We start from the raw sequence: 14,822 nt of genomic DNA, 5'->3' as shown, positions 1-14,822 counted from the left end.
GCACTCCAGCCTGAGTGACAGAGGGAGATCCTTTCTCCAAAAAAAAAAATAAAATAAAAAAAAAGAAAAGAAAAGAAAGAAGGAAGGAAGGAAAAGAAAAAGTAAAAAGAAAATAGTTACCTAGTTCCAAAACCCAGAGAAAACCATGGCTAAAACGTAGGTGTGTTTTCTTCTGGTCTTTTCTCTGTGTTACACTTCTTTCTTTGTTCACTGAATTTTGTAGCTTAAGCATTTTGAAGGATAACATTTTGGCAGATGCAATTGAAGGAAGGGGTGGAAAGGCATTCAGAATGGAGGAGACAGCAGAGCAAGGGTGTGGCGTCTACAAGCTCTTTATGTACCCAAATCAGAAGTGATGGAGCTCACTTCCGGACGAAGCTCAGGTGGGACCCTTGAGCTTCCCAGACCCCCTACTTCTTAGCTCTCTGATTGGTTAATGGGCCACACCCTTGGCCCAGCCTCAGCCCATTTTCCTGCCTGGCACCACAGGCTGGAGTTCTGGGCAGGGACACAAGGCCGCAGCCTCCCTTCTTCCTGGCAAATTCTCCTAGGGAGGTGGAGCCTGTTGCTTGGATAATGGAGTTGTGTTTCCAGCTCCAAAACTAGGTAAAGAGGACCAGATCCCAGAATTGATAATCTAGATCTGTTCTGTCCAATGTGGTAGCCACTAGCCACATGTGGTTAGTCAGCACTTAATATTCAGCTGGTCCAAGTTGAGATGTGCTATCAATGTGAAATGCATGCTGGATTTCAAAGATAGTATGAAAAGCAGATACAAACTGTCTTATTTATAATTTTATATTGATTACATGTTGAAGTGATCACATTTTAGGTATATTGGGTTAAATAAAATGTTATTAAAATTAACTTTACCTGTTCTTTATATTTTTTTATGTGACTATTAAAAATTATTTATTTATTTATTTATTTATGGAGATGGCCTTGCTCTGTCACCCGGGCTGGAGTGCACTGGCATGGTCACAGCTCACTGCAGCCTTGACCTCTCTGGCTCCAGTGATCCTCCTACCCCAGTCTCCCGAGTAGCTGGGACTACAGGCACATGCCACCATGTCCAGCTAATTTTTTTTTTTTTTTTTTTTTGTATTTTTTGTAGAGGCAGGATCTCTCAATGTTGCCCAGGCTGGTCTCGAACTCCTGGGCTCACGTGACCTGCCCGCCTCAGCCTCCCAAATTTCTGGGATTACAGGCCTGAGCCACCATGCCCAGCCCAAAACAATTTAAATTATGTGTGTAACTCACATTTATGTCTCATGTTATTTTTCTTTCTGTTGAACTATGCTGATTTAGATTGAACCATTCCCCACTCTCTGGAGGGCAAACCCACAGGGCGATGTTATGGGGAGACTCGGATGGGAGGGATTGTGACATGTGGGAGAAGGATCAATCCAGACCAGGCTGGAGACAGGAGGAATGTGAGGGGGCTGCACAACTAAGCCTGACCAGGCTCCTGGGAAGAGGGGCGCGTGGAGCAGATATTTTCTCCTTCACTCTCATATTTCCCTGTTAATAGACTGTGAGCAACCTGGGAGAAATAAGACCGTGCTTTATTCATCGCCACGCCCTCGGGGCCAAATGCAGCGCCTGCCATAGAGCAAGTGCTTGCAAACATGCACTGAATTAATGAGTGAGTGAGGGATAGAATGGGGAGAGAATCCAGACAGCAAAGAACTGTGCTGAGATGGTGCCAGTCCTGCCTGGATGGTTCCAGGGTGCAGGGTGTTTGGAGATTTTAATCCTTAAATCCTTTAGGCTATAATCTCCCAGAGAGCGGGGTGGCCACACTCTATACCCACATATGCACTTCCCAGTAGCTGGAGACAGCTGGGAACAGGCAGTGAGGACACCTGGGGTCATCACATCCAGCCTCCTGCCCCTCTGAGCCCCTTCAAAGGAGTAGATTCTTCTCCCTCCTGCAGGCAGCCTTGGAGCTCCAGCCTGCTCCTTCCCCAAACACACACACACACACACACACACACACACACACACACACACGCCTGGGAGAAAGTTCAGTGGGTCTCTCCACACTCAGGCCAGGATGGTAAAGATTGCCCAGGCAGTCCAGGGAAGGAGGTAAACATGCAGCTGCCTCCACCTGGCCCGGTTCTGCCCGCACTTCAAGCTGGGGCCCTACCCTTGCCTAAGTCATGGGTCAGCGACTCTCAGGAGCACCTTCCTCACACACATTGACTCAAGGTGAGGTACCACAGGCAAGTTTCCACAGTCCTCACCCTTAGCAAGCCTCTTCTGGCCCAGCAGTGGGCAAGGTAGGGATGTGGCAGCATGGGGAGGACCTGTGAAGGCAGAAAAGACACCACAGTGGCTCACATGGATGCACGGTTAGCTCTGTACTCTGAGAGGCAGCCTATTGTACAACATAAGCAGCAGGGCTCTGGAGTTCCTCCACCTGCCCACCTGCTGTGTGTAACCCTGGGCAAGTTAATCAACTTCTTTTTTTTTTTTTTTTGAGATGGGGTCTTGCTTTGCTGCCCAGGCTGGAGTGCAGTGGCATGATCCTGGCTCACTGCAGCCTTGACCTACCGGCCCCAAACAATCCTCCTACCTCAGAGTCCCAAGTAGCTGGGACCACAGTATGCACCGCCACACCTGGCTAGTTATTTTTATTTTAATTTTTTTGTAAAGATCGGGTCTCCCTACATGGGTCAGGCTGGTCTCAAACTCATGGGCTCAAGGGATCTTCCCACCTGGGCCTCCCAAAGTGCTAGGACTACAGGTGTGAGCCAGCACACCCAGCCCACCACTAACTTCTTTAGACCTTGGTTTCCTCCAAAATGGGCACAATACAAGTCCCCTGCCCATAGCGTGGTTCAGAGATTGACTGAAAACAAATCAAGTTCTTGGAGCAGCGCCTGGCACCTAGTGAGTGTTGGGCATTGGTGATCACCATGACACAGTTTAGTTCCCTTTGCAGTTGGGGAAATGAGGTTCCAAGAGGATCAATTCCTAGAAGCAGTTATAAAGACAAAACGGTTTTACATCATTCAGATTTTTCTTTAACTTTTTATTATGGAAGTTTTCCAACATATACAAAAGTGGAGAGAGTAATATAATAACCCCAGGCGCTCATCACCCCACTTCACTGATTACCAACTCACGGCCAATTGAGCTTCATCTCTAGCCCAGCCATACCCCCTGGGTTCTTTTGTAGCAAATCTCAGACGTCGTACCATCTCATCTGTAACTATTTCAGATGCGTCTCTATGAGAAGAGGACTTTAACAAATAGCTACACTACTATTATTATGCCTAAAAAACTAACAATAATTTAATATTAAATACTTAGTCACTGTTCCAATTCTCCAGTTTTCTCATTTATACAATTGTTCAAATTAGGATTCAGATAAAGTCCATATACTGTATTGCAAATGATTAATGCTTCTTAAGCCTCTCTCTCTCTCTTTTTTTTTCTTTTCATGCCTGGCTTAATTTTTTCATTTTTTGTAGAGACGTGGTCTTGCTATGTTGCCCAGGCTGGTCTCAAACTCCCGGCCTCAAGCGATCCTCCCACCTCAGCCTCCCAAAGCACTGGGATTACAGGCATGAGCCACTGTGCCTTAAGTCTCTTTTATTTATTTATTTATTTTTGAGATAGGATCTCACTCTGTCACCCAGGCTGGAGTGCAGTGGCGGGATCTTGGCTCACTGCAACCTCTGCCTCCCAGGTTCAAGCAATTATTGTGCCTCAGCCTCCCAAGTAGCTGGGATCACGGATGTGCACCACCATGTCCAGCTAATTTTTGTGTTTTTAGTAGAGACGGGGTTTCACCATGTTTGCCAGGTTGGTCTCAAACTCCTGACATCATGTGATCTGCCTGCCTCAGGCTCCCAAAGTGCTGGGATCACAGGCGTGAGCCACCGCGCCTGGCCTTAAGTCTCTTTTAAATTATAGGTCCCCTTTTTCTCTTTTTCCACCCTTACAATGTATTTGTTGAGGAAACCAGGTCATTTTTGCTATAGAATTTCCCACAGTCTGGAGTTTGATTGCATCCCTAAATCTAGAGGCTTGAAAATCCTATAGTTTTCAAAATAATGAGCGAGTTCCCTAGCATCTCTGAAAGTGATCATTAATTTTTATCATAAACTCATGGATTTACATACATTTGAAATGTTTCAACCCATTGCCATTATAGTTAGGGTATTTTGTTTTTCTTTTTTGTCTAGATGGAGTCTTGCTCTGTCATCCAGGCTGGAGTACAATGGCGCAATCTCGGCTCACTGCAACCTCCGCCTCCTGGGTTCAAGCAATTCTCCTGCCTCAGCCTCCCGAGTAGCTGAGATTACAGGCACCCGCCACCACACCCAGCTAACTTTTTGTATTTTTAGTAGAGACGGAGTTTCACCATGTTGGCCAGGCTGGTCTCAAACTCCTGACCTCATGATCTGCCCACCTCGGCCTCCCAAAGTGCTGGGATTACAGCTGTGAGCCATTGCGCCCAGCCAGTTAGGATATTTTTTAAAAATTGTTTTTCCAGCTTAAGTTTAGGGAGTAAAGGTGATTACAAGGGACAACATAGAAAAATTGAGAGAACTCTGGCTTTGGAGGCAAACAACCCATGGGTGGAATCCTGGCTCCACCACTTACAAGCTGGATGGCTTTGGTCAAGTTACTTCACTTCTCTTTCCTTCTATTTCCCCACCCCCCGATAAGGAAATGATTAATAATAACTAACATTTCCTGAGTGCTTACTGTCTTCCAGGCATTGTGCTCAGCGTCTTAAAGACATGATGGCAATTTAATCCTCCTATCAGTTCAGTGAAGCAGGAGTCGTTATTATTGTCCCCGCTTTAGAGATGAGGAAGAAACTGAAGCACAGGTGGTTGAGCAATTTGTCCAAGGTTACACACCTAGAAAGGGGCGCGGCAGGGACCTGAACCAGGGCAGTCTAACTCCACAGCCCACTGTCCTCTAGCGGTTGTTGTGGAGAAGAGAGAGGGTGATGGTGATGCCCTCCTGCAGGCCCTGATAGATGGGAAGACCAGGTCAGAAGGCGAGCAGGGCCGTCCCTGGCACTTCCCCTCAGGGATGGAGCACAGTCAAGCCTGGCATGTAGAGGGTGCAACCCCTATTGCAGCTGCAGTATCTCCCCTTCCCCAGACTCCCGTCTCACCTGCCGTGACCCAGACCCTTGCATAAGAACACAGCTGTTCTTGTTGAGTTCTGTTTCCATTGCCATTATGGTTCTCCTCCTAATTGTTTCATTAATCAGAAAGGGCTGATCAATGCTGGGAGGCCAAGGTGGGAGGATTGCTTAAGGCCAGGAGTTCAGCCTGGGCAACGTAGTGAGACCCTTCACCTCCACCCCCGCCTCTACCAAAAATTAAATAAATACAATTAGCTGGGCGTGGTGGCACATGCCTGTGGTTCCAGCTACTCAGGAGGCTGAGGAGGGAGGATTGCTTGAACCCAGGAGGTCAGGGCTGCAGTGAGCTGTGTTCTTACCACTGCACTCCAGCTTGTGCGACAGAGCAAAATCCTCTTGTAGTTGTGGGGGGTGGGGGCGGTAGGCAGGGTTCAGGGAAAGAGAGAGAGAAGGAAGGAAGGAAGGGAGAAAGAGAGAGACAGAGAGAAAAAGAAAGAAGAAAGGAAAGAAAGAAAGAAAGAGGGAGAGAGGAAAGAAGGAAGGAAAAAAGGAAGGAAGGAAAGAGGGAGAGAGAGAAACAGAGAAAAAGAAAAGAAAAAGAAAGAAAGGAAAAGAAAAGAAAGAAAGAAAAGGAAGGGAGGAGGGAGGAAAGAAGGAAAAAAGGAAGGGAGGGAGGGAGGGAAAGAGAGAGAGAAAGGGCTGACTGCAGGAAATCTCCCCATCCCCATGCTTCTCCAGAATCAGCTGGCCTGGGTGGTCCTTGGGTCACCTTAGAGGGCAGAGATCCTGAGTGCAGTTGGGCAGAGTGAGGTATTGATAGGAACACTAAGGATAGTACTAACAGTCATCATTTACACCTCGTGTGTGCCAGGAAGGGGCCAGGTCCCACATGATCTCAGTTCATCCTTACAACACCCTGAAGGATGGTCTTGTTATCTTCTCCATTTTGCAGATGAGGAAACTGAGGCTGAGAGGGTAGAGAACTTTGCCTGAGGTCACTCAGCAGGTAGGTGGTGGAGCCAGGGGTGTAACCCAGGCTGCGGGCCTCCACATCAGATACAGACAGAACAGGAAGAAGGTGTTGCAGAGGCTGGCGATGCTGTGATTCTCTGGGTAGCAAAGGGAGGGGACATTCCCAGCAGAAGGAACGGTTTGTGTAAAGGTATGGAGGTGTGATACGGTGTGGCCTGTTCAGGGTGGTGACTAACAGTGGCCAGAGTGAAGGGTGTGTAGAGAGGAGTGCCAGCAGATGAGGCAAGGGGCTGGGGACTGGGGCCAAGGTGGAAGAACTTCAGGTTCCAGGCCAAGGAAATGAACTTTGTCCTTGGGTAGGGGGGTGCCACAGGAGGCATTGAACAAGAGTGCAACCTTGGGTTTGTATGGTGAGCCTCCAGCAATACCTTGGCAGGTGGGATCCTCATGTCCACCCCGGGTGCCAGCCACATTTTACAGGCTGGGAAACAGAATGGTTATGAGACCGGCTCAGACCACACAGCAATAGACAACTGGCCCCAAGCCAGTTCTCTCGCTGTCACAGGACATTGCTTCGAAACTCAGGTCATAGTGAGAGAGGCAGGGGCATCCTTCCGTTCCTCACTTCTCCAGCCCTGTGCCTGCTCAGCTCACTGGAGAACGTGAGATGAAGATCAACTGGACCGAGGCCCAGGCATATCTGCTCACCAAGAATAAGACAGAAAACAATAAAAGCAAATCATGGAGCTCCAGCTATGTGCTAGGCACTGGGCTGGGAGGAAACTAAACAGAGAACAACAGTGCCAGGCACTCTCTCTGATAATGAGTGTTCTGGACTGAGGGTCCCCCAGACTGGCCTAGGAGGTGCTGTCCAATCCGCCTGAAGAGCTGGAATGGGCTCCAAGTGGAGAGAACTGTGGGATTGCTGGCTCAGCCCCCAACTATGCAGTGACCTTGGACGGAGCGGGCCCTCTGGGAGCCTTGGCAAGCCAGTTGCTAAGAGAGGAGACTGCACCAGAGAAGGGATTTTTAATATATGAAACCTTGGGGAGCTCCTCAAGCTGACTCGGGAGGTCTGGGGTAGGGACTCTGGTTGGGGTGTTTTGACAAGTTCCACCGGAAACTCGGAAAGCACACCTGGTTAGAAATAACTAGATGATCAAGGTCCTTCCAGATTCAGTTCAACAAATTCAACACAACACATGTTTACGGAGCACACACCATGCCAGGTGCCATTCTGCAATGTTAGGATACATCAGTGAGCAAAATAACAAAAAGTTCTAGAAGTTAGAGATACTGTGGACAGGGGAAAGCGGTGCTAGGCAAGGTGGTGAGGAGGGCAGGGATGTGGCAGTTCCAGGACTCAGCAGGATGGGCAGGGCTGGCCTTGTTGAGAAGGGGACTGGAAAAAGCAAGGGAGCCAACTGAGTGACATTTGGGGGAAGAGCATTCCAAGCAGTCAACAGCAAGAGCAAAGGCCCTGACAGGGAGCACGCAGGCAGGGTGGCCAGCGTGGCTGGAGCGGAGTGGCCAAGGGCTGGGGTGGGGTGAGGGGCAGGGGCCAGCTGTGGAATGCTGCTCCTACGTGCTAGTGTTCTAAGACTCATTCAGCACTGCCCTGAGTATCTTGACTCTGAACCTGTCCCTGCCCTGACCCCTTCCCCAATCAACTTTAATTTTAGGGACCCACCCATCACAGTAAATGCCAGCACTGCTGATGCCAAAACAATGTTATTTGTGTAAGTATGTGTTTTGTATTTTACCGCCTTAATCCTGTCTTCAACCTCTCCTCTTCTGTCCCACCCAAGTGTCTGCCCTTCCTTTCTTGACTCCTTCCAGAGGCCCTCGGAATTTGTGACCTGAAGGAAGAAGAGCAGGGCCGTGGGAAGTATGTAACCAGTGTCATGCCCCTGGTCCCAAGGAAGCAGTGGCTTAGTAAAGAGGGGACCCCCGTCAATAACTCCCTGTAATTACTGGGCACCCACTCTGAGCTCCTCAGTGGAATCCTAAGGTTAATAAGACTGTCTCTAGCCACTGGCATTCCCAGCCTGGAGTGAGGTGAGAGTGGAGCCGGCTGGGGAGGGAGACGAACACATACACAGAAGATTCAGACACACCTGCAATGTATTGCTGGGGATTCTCCAGCATTGGCATGACAGAGAGGGTGGAGAATCATTTGACCGCCTCCCCCTAGGATTGCAGAGTTCAGCTGGCCATCATCCACCAGCCGGGGGACTGTGCACATCAGTTAACCTCTCCTCTCAGGCCTTGAAAAGCGCCAGGCTTACTATACGTTTGTTAAACGAATGCACTTCAGTTTTTTTGCTTGTTAAAGGCAGGTAATAATAATGATATTGCTGACTAAGGGCTCCCATCCACTCCCAGTGAGCCCGGTGCCCCCCCGGGCCTCCTCAGTGAGCTGAGGAGGCTCAGCAGTGCCTGCACGTCCCCTCGCCACAATGTCATGTGCCACCTCTTCAAAGGAGGGATGTACCAGCTAGTGGACGTGACCTTGACTGCAAAGGGCAGCACGCAGCTGATGTAATGGTCGCTTAAGTGTTCACAAATGTAAGTCATTACTATTATAAGTGGTGGGTGATCAAGTGGCTAGGGGTGCTATCTTTAGCAAATAAAAATATAGGACGCACAGTTAAATTTGAATTTCAGATAAGAATTTCTTAGCATAAGTATGCCCTATGCAATATATGGGACACATTTATACCAAAAAAATTCAATATTTATCTGAAATTCAAATGTAACTGTGTGTCCTAGATTTTATCTGGCAGCCTTATTGATGGCGGCTTATTGACTGGCTGGGAATGACAGGGGTGTAGGCCAGGAAATGGCTCTGTGAAGGCTGCCTAGAATTGAATCGAACATGAGGATGAGTCAGTGTCAAGACTCCCAGTGGGGCCATTGGATCATTACTGCATGATCGTCTTAAGCCTTTGTTAGTGAATCCCTCAGGCTCACGCCTTCTTCTCTCCAGGCCTGAACACCCTGTCCTACCTGGTCCTACCTGGATGCTGGCCTCAGTAAGCTCCTGGGCTCATTGAAGATGAACCTAGCAGTAGTATTTACACCACTTGTTGTGTGCCCACTGTGGGCCCGGCACCATGCCCAGTGCTCTATGGATGTGAGGTAATGAAGCTGCATGGGTGGGATTCAAATGCAGGGTGGTCTGACCCCAGGGCCAAGATCTCTTTCTATTGCACCATGCTATGGCCTGATCAAAGACTCAAGCATCTAGGACAGAGAAAGAGGGAGCAGGAGTGGACACAGAATATCCTAAAGTGGCCTCCTACTCTGTCCCAGGCACTGTGTTAGGATTCATTGAGTTGTCACAAAAATCCTGTGAAGTTCATTCTCGAGGACGCTCTGGAATTTAAATACCTTGCCAAGATCATACAGATTAAGTGGTGGAGCAGGGATTTGAACGGAGGTCTGTCTCACCGCAAAGCCTAAGTAATTTTGCCCCCTTTTGTGTGTATGCATCCTGGGATGATGTGTGCATGCATGTGTGTGTGTGTGTGCGTGTGTGTGTGTGTGTGTGCATGCGTGCATGTGTGTGTATATGCGTGCATGTGTGCATATGCGTGCATGTGTGTGTGTGTGTGTGCATGTGTGTGTTCCTACAGTCACATCCCACCTTTGGAGTGGCGCTTTCCGGTCCTACCCAGCCCTTCCTCTCTTGGGATGGGTCTAGGGCCTTGGAGGTGATTAGACTCTAGTGGTGCTGGCACAGGGCTGGCTTTCTCAGCGTATTTCAGGGGACTGTGTCCTCTGCCTGCTGTCCCCCAATCAGTAGCTTCTCTTGGGACTTGCCCTCCCCTGCCAGGGCTAAGGTCTTGTTGGTTCCCAGGCCCCTGGGCCTTGGACAGGGGAGCTGGGGGGTGAGGGGTGGTGGATGGTGGGAGAAGGCAGGACCGGCAAAGAAGAGACTGGCAAATACCATGGATGTCTCATTTTCAGTTCCTGCTCTCTCACTCCCACACACTTGCTCTCTGCAATCCCTAGAATCAAACAGTATTCAAACTGGAAGAGGCCTTAGAAAACAACTAGTCTTCTCTCCTCATTCTACAGAGAAACGGAGGCCCAGAAAGCAGAAATGATGTGTTAAGATCACTCATCAAGCTGATGGTACAGAGGTTAGAGCCTCTGCTCCCTGCTCTACCTCTTTCCCTTACTCCACATCCATGCCTGTCTCTTCCAATGGGTCGGCATCCACCCTGACACATTAAGGCCAAAAGGAACCTTAAGCTAGGGAAGGGGCTCCAGAACTTTAGTGAAAGATTCAAACATGTCCACTCAACTCAATGGAGAAAATAGAATATTCAATCAATGGTGTTGGGATGCCTGGAATATTGTTGGAGAAGGATCATAAAAATGGAACCAAAACAATTCCATTTGGGTCAAAGATTTAAGTGTCATAAAGCCATGTAAATTCTATAAGGAAGTATGGGTAAATTGATTTACATTTTGGAATAGGAAAGTCTTTCTTTTTTTCCAACTTTTATTTTAGATTTGGGGGATATATGTGCGGGTTTGTTATAAGGCTATACTGCAGGATGCTGAGATTTGGGGTACAATCAAACCCATCGCCCACATAGCATAGTGGGAAGGCTTTTCTAATCAGGATGGAAAACCCAGAGTCATACAGGAAAAGACTAATACATTCAACCACATAAAAAATTTTAAACTTCTATATGGAAAACCACCATAGAAATGTTTTTCCAATAACTGAGGAAAATATGACATGGGGATATTTCCTTAATTTGCAAAGAAACTCATACTAATGAATATGAAAAAACAATTATTTTAATTGTTAATACTTAATGATCATTTACTATGTGCTAGACACTATTTTAAGTATATGGATTATTTCATTTAATTCTCACAGTAAGTAACCCTATAAGGTAAGTGCTATTATTACTATCTCCATTTTATAGATGAGAACACTGAAGCAGTTTTTTCTAAAAATAGCTGCCTGGCACAGTGGCTCACATCTGTAGTCCCAGCACTTTGGGAGGCCAAGGCAGGTGGATCACTTGAGGCCAGGAATTCAAGACCAGCATGGCCAACATGGTAAAACCCCATCCCTACTAAAAATACAAAAATTAGCTGGGCGTGGTGGCACAGCTGGGCGTGGTGGCACCTGTAATCCCAACTACTCAGGAGGCTGAGGCAGGAGAATTGCTTGAACCCAGAGGCGGAGGTTGCAGTGAGCCAAGATCACGCCACTGCACTCCAGCCTGGGCAACAGAGCAAGACTCCATCTCGGGGAAAAAAATACAAAAATTAGCCAGGCGTGGTAGTGGGCACCTGTAATCCCAGCTACTTGGGAGGCTGAGGCAGGAGAATCGCTTGAACCTGGGAGGCATAGGTTGCAGTGAGCCAAGATTGCGATTGCACCACTGCACTCCAGCCTGAGTGACAGAGTAAGACTCCATCTCAAAAAAAAAAAAAAAAAAGCCAAAGAATATATATTAGGTTGGTGAAAAGTAATTGCAGTTTTTGCCAATACAAGTAGTTTACAGAAAGAGAAATATCAGTGGCCCATAAACATGTAGAAAGATGTTTAATAGCACTCATAATTCAAGAAATGCAAAATAAAACTAAAATTAAACATCATTTTTTCACCTTTCTGCTTGGCAAAAATGAAAACATTTGCCAATACTCAGGGATGGTGAGAAAAACTACTTACATAACTTATATAACTGTTCCTCTGTAGATTCTGAGTTCTATCCTAGTAACAGTTCATGTCACCAAAAAACTACACATTAGAACCACCTTAGCTTAGCTGCCCAGGAAAAATGCCTTCAGCCAAGTTCCATTTTAATGTTATACGCTTGGCATCTCTTGATGGTTGGCAGAAGAAATGACCACATGAAAAGCTGCATTTTTTTGTCCTGGAAAAACCACCACTAAAGGCATTGTAATCTACATTGAGTATATAAGGAAGGGCCCACACAGTAAATTATCTTCAGTATTTACTACCAGGAAAGATTTACTTTCTCCTGAAGACCTGATGTGTTATTTTGCCATACAATAGTAATCATATAAACCCTCTGTTTCTCGTTTCTCCTTGGCTGCTAAGAAGCTCAAAAATCACATCTGATGATCCACTCTAGTGACAACATAGCCAGGGCGATTGGCATCTGACTTCTCAACCCAACCTGACCTCATATTAGCTTTTTTCTTTTGTCTCCTCTCCCCTTCCATTAGTTTCTTTTCTTCCACTTGCTGTTTAGTTTTCTAATTCTAGCTTAACAAAATTATTATAAATGTGTGTTTTTGGAAGCTATTTTAAAATCTTTTGGAAGTAGATAGGATATGTTACAAATAGTCAAACTCCCTTAGTTTATAGATGAGAAAACTCAAGTTCTTTAGAAGTTGAATGAGTTATTCCAGTGTTAATCAGCTTATATCTGTGTGCACATGTGACTCTCACTTTATTGTAAGTGTCTTAGAATTATATTTATCTCTGAGACTCTGGTGGCCAGCTTTGAGCCAAGTACATGGTAAATTGTCAATGTATATATATTGGTTGAAAAAATTCTAAGTGCTGTGAGGAAAGGGACATTTTTGCAGGGAATAAGGTCGTAGTACGTGCTCATGAGAACTGAATTCACAACAGGGCGTGGCCTCAGCCTCTGGCCTCACCCCACCACACCCTAGCATCTCCACCACCCAGGTGTCTCAGGGCTGGGCCTCATGCAACGCATCTGCCCTACACCCGCCCGCACTCTGCCTTTGTCTCCACTATTCCACCTTGGCCCTCTTGCCTTGTCCAGTGAGTTTCCAAATATTTCTCTTTTTTTTTTGAGACGGAGTCTTGCTCTGTCACCCAGGCTGGAGTGCAGTGGCGCCATCTCGACTCACTGCAAGCTCCGCCTCCTGGGTTCAAGTGATTCTCCTGCCTCAGCCTCCGGTCCGGAGTAGCTGGGACTACAGGCGCCCGCCATCACGCCCGGCTAATTTTTTTGTATTTTTAGTAGAGACGGGGGTTTCATTGTGTTAACCAGGATGGTCTCGATCTCCTGACGTCGTGATCTACCCGCCTCAGCCTCCGAAAGTGCTGGGATTAGAGGCGTGAGCCACCGTGCCCAGCTGAGTTTCCAAATATTTCTGATTTCACCGGTGGGGGAAGACTGGCAGGCGCCTATATCCTCGAAGTATCCTGCCATGAGATGCCTGCAGAGTGGGGAATGGCATCACCTTTCCAACCCTGTGCAGCACCCAGTGTGAGCTGCTTATTAGTGGGAACTGGAGAGGAAGAGGAGGAAAAGGAGGACCCATGGCCATGGCTTTTTCTGTCCTTGTAACCCTCAACTGATGTGTATCCCATACTTCCTGGTTGGGCAGAGGGGAGAGCAGAGGTTGACAGGTCACATTTCCCTCAGTTTTCCATCCTTCCTTCAGTGCTGGGAGAGAAAAGCATACGACATAGACAGGAAGGTCAAGCTCCACCACGCAGATGAGGTGCAGGCCACCAGGCTTCCTCTGCCACATCTCTTTCTGAAAAGGTAACCCTGCACCGCCTTCCCATTGGCTGCCACCTTGCATCCCCTACCCACAGCTCTCTACCTTGCTCTTCACCTGAGCAGCCTCTAGAAAGAGAGCTGAGGTCTGGGCAAAGCCTTCTGACAGGCTTTCTTGGGCAGGGGAGTTGGGGCGGGGGGATGAACGGTGGAAGGGAGAAGGACCAGATTTCCTGGCCTGACAGGCAGCCTGTGCTGAGAAACCATGACTGAGTAAGCCAAGCTTTGTTGGCCGCACCTGCCAAGCCACAGGGTGCCTCAGGCTTGGAGCATCCCGGAGCCAGTTACAACCCAAGACTTCAGCCTTCTGGAAGGTGTTGGGTCAGCTACCCTGAAGGACGATCCTGCCCAAGTGACACGCTTTGCTCTTCCTTCTCACCCAGGACTTCACATTCACCCTTGCAATCCATGTGGGGACACTGTTGGATAGGAGGCGTGGTCCCAGTGTGGTCTCCCTGTCTGGGCCTCTGCCTATGCCAAATGTTTGCCTTACGCTGCACAATCAAGAGGTTCCATGTATACAGATGGGAATTCCAGAGCTACAGAAAAGGCAGCAAGCACCATGATTCAAGCTAATCAGTGTGGATTCACACCTTCCTCTCTCTCTGTCAGTGGCAGAACTACCAGCTAGAGTAAGAAGTGATTGATCCAGGACCTAAACATTCTGGAAACTCTTGCCCACTTCTGGGAGAAATGACCCAATCCATAGTACTAAGCACACCTTAACTTTCGTAGGACGCAGGCAAGTTGTCATACCGTGTGCCTAAATATAGAAAAATGATCCACTGGACTAATAAAGTGTTAAATAAAATATGTCCTGACTGTCTACTTTGACAACATACTTTCATAATGACAAAACTTAAAAATGTATAAAGCTATGGTTTTTATATAGCTGAAAATTGACAAAACAGAAGACTAAATTTACTTATTATTGCACATGATGGGCGGGCTATGTTTGGTTGAGTAATAAATATATACATACTTCATAAATTTTTACATGTTTATTCAACAAAATTTACTTTTCTTGCCTTTGTCTTAGCAAAGCCACCAATTATGCAGTTATAATCACAATTTTATATAATTTTTATCCTGTTGACAGTCATACTGAATTAGATAACTTTTTTTGAGTCATTATAGTTTTTAGTTTTTTATCAATTTCACCGTGGAGAAATTGTGAATTACACTCTGCT

The 14,822-nt window shown here is 47.2% G+C and overlaps 1 long non-coding RNA gene across 5 annotated transcripts in view; it reads left to right on the top strand.

The window, feature by feature from the left end:
* The window catches only part of LOC109029195 (uncharacterized), a 30,015-nt gene extending 15,436 nt beyond the window's left edge, over positions 1–14,579 (top strand). Inside the window, exons 2-8 of one of the 5 annotated variants that reach the window (XR_008670151.1) lie at positions 6,072–6,281; positions 7,774–7,830; positions 7,931–8,659; positions 9,081–9,232; positions 11,041–11,176; positions 13,514–13,617; positions 14,016–14,579. This is a non-coding gene — a long non-coding RNA (uncharacterized lncRNA). Of the gene's footprint in view, positions 1–6,071; positions 6,282–7,773; positions 9,233–11,040; positions 11,177–13,513; positions 13,618–13,817 lie in introns of all 5 variants that reach the window. The other 4 variants (XR_010129488.1, XR_008670150.1, XR_010129487.1 and 1 more) reach the window with 4 other exon arrangements.
* The last annotated feature ends 243 nt before the right edge of the window (positions 14,580–14,822 follow it).

The sequence above is a fragment of the Gorilla gorilla genome, chromosome 10, assembly GCF_029281585.2.
Source record: "Gorilla gorilla gorilla isolate KB3781 chromosome 10, NHGRI_mGorGor1-v2.1_pri, whole genome shotgun sequence".
NCBI classification, from domain to species: Eukaryota; Metazoa; Chordata; class Mammalia; order Primates; family Hominidae; genus Gorilla; species Gorilla gorilla.
This window is presented reverse-complemented; position numbering and strand designations above follow the sequence as displayed.